This window comes from Peromyscus eremicus, chromosome 17 (genome assembly GCF_949786415.1).
Source record: "Peromyscus eremicus chromosome 17, PerEre_H2_v1, whole genome shotgun sequence".
Taxonomy (NCBI): domain Eukaryota; kingdom Metazoa; phylum Chordata; class Mammalia; order Rodentia; family Cricetidae; genus Peromyscus; species Peromyscus eremicus.
Genome location: NC_081433.1, coordinates 530,723 through 536,722, shown reverse-complemented (window position 1 = coordinate 536,722; position 6,000 = coordinate 530,723). Strand labels below are relative to the sequence as shown.

Sequence of the window (6,000 nt, the reverse complement as noted above, 5' to 3'; positions counted from 1 at the left end):
CAGCTCTATCATTTCCTGTCTGTCTGTCCAGACCTCCAGACCTCTATGGTTAACTAGGACTGGGATTAAAGGTGTATGCCACCATGCCTGGCTCTGTTCCCAGTGTGGCCTTGAATTCACAGAGATCCAGATGAATCTCTGCCTCCCGAATGCTAGGATTAAAGGCATGTACTACCACTGACTGACCTCTATGTTTAATATAGTGGCTGGCTTTTTCCTCTGATCCCAGATAAGTACAAATAAAATATCACCAGAGAGATGTTCCATTCCTGGCTTTAGGTTTTTTATTTGGAAACCTATAGCTTCTGGAAGGAATATTATCCTTTGTATAGGGTAATTCCAATTAAACTATATTTTTGTGAACGCACGCACATATGGAATTTATAAAATAGTAGGTTTTCTTATGTCTTTTGCAAAACCTTAATCAATACTTCCTCTTCTACTCTCCCCTTTATCTCTTTTACCATTAAGACCCCTCTCTATTATTCCCCATTTGGTATTCATTCATCTGCATTCAGTTCTTTTTAGTATTTTTGATGATGATGGTGCATACATTTGCAATTCATACAAACCTCTTTTCCCCTAAGTTCTGTTTCCTTTAGGGTACAATTTTGCTGCACATGATATCTTCTGGATGCAAATGTCACTTAAAACTGAGAAACCTATGCATGTGATATGTATCTTCAATATTTACTTGCTGTTAATCTACTAATAAATGTTCAGTTGGTCTCCTAATTCCCAAATATTAATTGAATGATTAAACATAAATCTCAGTAAGATTGATTCCCTTGTCATAACAAAATTCTTTAGTAGATAAGAAAATATACTCATAAAAGGATAACACATATTGTAAGCTAATTTCACATAAGTCTTGGAGCAAGCCAATGGGAATTCCTGATGGTGATCTTAGGAAAAATGACTCTTCTGATAAATTGTATGTTTGTTGAGATGAGATGTCTTCCATTTCTTCTGAACTCATTCCCATGAATTCTACCCCTGAGGAAGGACAAAGACTGCATTTCAGTGGCACTTTGCAAGGGAAGGACCCAGATCACAGCACCTGTCTGCCCTGTCAAGAGTGGCCTAGACCTACAAACTCTTGCTTCTCATATGTTTTGCCTTTTAATTTACAGTGATTCAAAATGATACACATTCATAAACTGCACTCTAAATTTTAGTTCTCATTTTTTCCAGACTGTCAAAAGCATATCATACTTCCTTGTAATGATAGGCAGCCAGCCTGAACATCTCACCTGAAGCAGGATCACAGAGAATAACAACTGGTATTCTATAGATTGTTTTGTGTAGATAAATGATGATTGTTAATGGGTTGGGTATATTGAATCCATTTAAATTTAGGATATTTCAACTTAGAGTAAATTTATCTGATAACAATCTAATTGAATACTAAGAAGCAGCTGTAGTTTCCATGTGTAAATATCAGTATTAGATATGTTTTCTTTGTGCAATAAAACATAAGTGACTGTGTTTGTCACATTTAGCAGAAATATTAATCATTAAAGTACAGATCTACACTTCTCTTATTAAATTTTTTATTCATTTTACATACCAACCATAGCTTCCCCTCTCTCCCCTCATCCCATCCCCTCTTCCTACCTCTTTTCTACCCCTCATCCACCCCTCAGAAAGGGTAAGGCCTTCCACAGGAGTCAACAAAGCATGGCATATCACGTTGAGGCAGGACCAAGCTCCTCCTGCTGCATCAAAGCTGAGCAAGGCATTCCATCATAGGGAATAAGTTCTAAAAAGGCAGCTCAAGGGACAGATCTTGGTCCCACAGCTAGGGGCCACAATCAGACCAAGCCACACAACCATCACCCACCTACAAAGGGCTTAGGTCAGTCTCATGTATGCTCCCTAGCTGTTGGTCTAGAGTTCATGAGCTCCCATGAGCTCAGGTCAGCTGTCTCTGTGGGTTTCCCCATCATGATCTTGACCCCCTTGCTCATATAATTCTTCCTCCCTCTCTTTAACTTGACGTCTGGAGCTTGGTCCAGTGCTTGACTGTACATCTCTGCATCTGCTTCCATCAGTTACTAGATGAATGTTTTGTGATGACAATTAGTGTAGTCACTAATCTCATTACAGGAGAAGGCCAGTTCAGGTACCCTCTCCACTACTGCTTGGAGTCTTAGCTGGTGCTGCAAGCCACAGGAAAATGTAATGGAATCCAGCTACTATCAGAAAAGCTACTACTTGGAAAGGTCAAGGACTTTTCCAAAGGTCAAGCCATGGCTTAAAGAAGTCTTGGTGATATTTTAGCATATATATATATATATATATATATATATATATATATATATATATATATATATATATATAATCAGCTGGTTCCTACAATGATTTTCTTGTATGCTATATATGTTTCCAAAAACTCCTAACAGTGTATTTATCTAAAATACCTGTCAAGCATCCATATGGAAATAATGCCTGTCTCCTAGGTCAGGTGGATAGCTTTATTTCTTGTGCAATTTAAGCTGAGACCCTCCTTTCCTATACAGCCTTACTAACATTATAGACTCCTAACATTTTTACCTAACCACTTCTAGGAATGTAGTTTGAGCACATAAATTCCCTTTTTCTGATATATTAGCCGATTTTAGCTCTCAGTTGACCTATTCCTTTAGCACTCCCTTTTTGGGTTGTAAAAGAAAACCTGATGGTCACTGCCTCAGGAAAACTCCTGTCTGCCTTTATGACTCTGTAAGAATTCAACCCTGGTGACCTTGCTTTGGCTATAGCACTGCTATTGTATGGGTATATAATTGTAAACCTCTGAGACTTAGAGAGGATTTTGAGGATTTTCACTGAAGAACTAGATGGAGAACGAGAAGAATGAGATGGCAGATAAGGAAGAGCCAGATGGGAAAGAATAAGATGCATAAGAACAAGAGAAGAAAGACCAAGATGGGGCAGAACTAGGATGAGAGAATTAAGATAGAACTTAGAAGGGACAGCAGGCAAGAAAGGAGCTAGGCACAAGAACAGAACTGAAACTGTGTAGATAGGATTTTATCCCAGAGGAATAAAGTAGATGGCCAAAAGAGCATGTTGTACTTAGATTCATTTCCCAAAAATAATTTTTGCCATTCGTAGCCTCTCTTCTGAGCCCCTGGGAAGAATTTTTTTTAAGATTTTATTTATTTATTATGTATACAGTGTTCTGCCTGCATATATGCCTTCAGGTCAGAAGAAGGCACCAGATCTCATTATAGATGATTGTGAGCCACCATGTGGTTGCTGAGAATTGAACTCAGGACCTCTGGAAGATCAGTCAGTACTCTTAACCTCTGAGCCATCTCTCCAGCCCCGCCCCGGGAAGATTATTAAAGCGGGTCCTTAATAATATTCGAGAAGCTAGGTTCATCCTTGTAGATTCCTGGGAGCTTCCCTAGTACCAGGTTTCTCCCCAACCCCATAATGGCTCCCTCTATCAAGTTATCTCTTTCCTTGTTCTCCCTCTCTGTCCTTCCCCCAACTTGACCATCCAGATCCATTATGTTCCCATTTCCCATCCTCTCCCCTTTCCCCTCCCCCTTGCCCCAGGTTTACTCAGGAGATCTCATCTATTTCTCCTTCCCAGGACTATCCATGCATCCCTCTTGAGGTCCTTCTTGTTACCTAGGCTTGGGGCTATAGATTGTGGCCTAGTTATCATTTGCTTTATATCTAATATCTATTTATGAGTGAGTATATACTCTGTTTATTTTTCTGGGTCTGGGTTACCTCACTCAGGATAGTTTTCTTCTACTTCCATTCATTTGTCTGAAAAATTCATGATTTCATTGTGTTTTACAGCTGAGTAGTACTCTATTATGTAAATGTACCACATTTTCTTTATCCATTCTTTGGTTGAGGGGCATCTAGATTGTTTCTAGGTTCAGGCTATTAGGAATGCTGCTGCTATGAACATAGCTGAGCAAGTGTCCTTGTGGTATGATTGAGCATCCCTTTGGTATATGCCCAAAAATGGGTCTTAAGGTACACTGATTCCCAATTTTCTGAGAAACTGCCATACTGATTTCCAAAGTGGCTGTACAAATTTGCACTCTCACTAGCAGCGGAGGAATGTTCCCCTTACTCCACATCTGCTCCAACATAAACTGTCATCAGTGTTTTTGATCTTACCCATTCTGACAGGTGTGAGATGTCTCAGAGTTGTTTTAATTTGCATTTCCCTGGTGACTAAGGATGTTGAGCAATTCCTTAAATGTCTGCCCTTTGAGATTCTTTTTTTCCAAATCACTTTCTTTTTTATTTAAAAAATATTTGTTATTCATTTTACATACTAATCACAGATTCCCCCTCTTATCCCTCCTCCTGTTCTCCCCTTGCCTTACCCCTGGCCAATCTCCCACCCCCTTCTCCAAAAGGGTAAGTCCTCCCATAGGGACACAGCAAAGCCTGGTACATTCAAATGAGGTAGGATCAAGTCCCTCCCCACTGCATCAAGGGTGAACAAGGTATCAGACTATAGGTAATGGGATACAGAAAGCCAGCTCATGCACCAGGGATAGATCTTGATCCCACTGCCAGGAGCCCCTCAAACAGACCCAGCTACAAAGCTGTCTCCCATATGCAGAGGGTCTAATCCAGTCCCATGCAGGTTCCACAGCTGTCATCTAAAGTTTGTGAGTTCCTGTGAGCTTGGTTCATTTGCCTCTGTAGATGTCCCATTCATGATCTTGACCCTTCCTTGCTCATATATTCCCTCTTCCCTCTCTTCAACTGGGCTCAACCAGGCACGAGGCTGAGCTCCACAATCCCAGTTGAAAAGAGGGAGGAAGGATTATATGAGATTCTTCTCTTGAGAATTCTCTGTTTAAATCTGTACCCCATTTTTAATTGGATTATTTGGTATTTTGATGTCTAGTTTCTTGAGTTCTTTATATATTTTGGAGATCAGCTCTCTGTTACATGTGGGATTGGTGAAGATCTTTCCTATTCTGTAGGCTATTTTGTCTTACTGACCATGTCCTCTGCCTTACAGAAGCTTTTCAGCTTTAGGAAGTCCAAATGATTTGTTAATTTTCAATCTCGGTGTCTGTGCTACTGGTGTTACACTCAGGAAGTAGTCTCCTGTGCCAATACATTCAAGGCTACTGCCCACTTTCTCTTCAATAAGGTTCATAGACTTCTTTTTTTCTCTATACCTATATCCAGTATAATAATTTAATGTCTAAGGGGGAATAGAATAATGTGGAACACAACCTTAGACAACCAGAAAAAATTGTAAGCCAATAAGATTTGGGATTATTTGTCACTGAATTTAAAGTAGGATAAATAAATAGTGCCATTGATTTAGAACAGTGAGGAAATGCAGCTAAACTCTAGCTTTGTAAATTGTAAATTATAAATTAATTAATAGGGAAATTATAAAAGAATTGAGAATACTAGCATGCTTGTAGTATATCTGACAAATGAAAAATTTCTAAATAAACAAGAGTAATTTCTTGTACTTTATCTAGTTTTGCCATAGTTTCAGTCACCTATATTCAACCACAGTTTGGAAAACATTGAAGAGAAAGTTCCAGAAGTAAGAATTTTATCCATTCTAAATTGCTTGTTGTTCTGAGTGTATACCACTCTGCCTTGACTGGGACATAGGTCATTCCTTCCTACAGTGAACCCACACTGTGTCTGCTATCCAACCCTTAGTTACACCATAGACATCTAAGCTCTTTGATTATCTGTCACTGTAATATACTCCTTGTGTTCAGGAAACTTCTGTTTCAGCTAATAATGGCCCCAAGGTATATAGGCAATGATACAAAGGAGACATCATATGTGAATCATGAGAGAACCAGCTAACTCTAGGACTATGTTGCTGTGAGGTGTCCTTCTATACACTGTGGATGTGTGTTGCTCTCATTGTTAATAATAAAGGTGATTGGCTGGTAGTCAGGCAGGAAGTATGGGTGAGACAAGCAAACTAAGGAAAAGAAGAGAGCAACGAAGTCAGAAAAATGCCAGCCAGCT

The 6,000-nt window shown here is 39.4% G+C and overlaps 1 long non-coding RNA gene across 1 annotated transcript in view; it reads right to left on the bottom strand.

Moving 5' to 3' along the window:
• Positions 1 to 788: 788 nt before the first annotated feature.
• LOC131894745 (uncharacterized) overlaps positions 789 to 6,000 on the bottom strand; it is an 88,588-nt gene continuing 83,376 nt past the window's right edge. The window contains exon 4 of the long non-coding RNA XR_009374995.1: positions 789 to 996. This is a non-coding gene — a long non-coding RNA (uncharacterized LOC131894745). The remainder of the gene's footprint in view (positions 997 to 6,000) is intronic.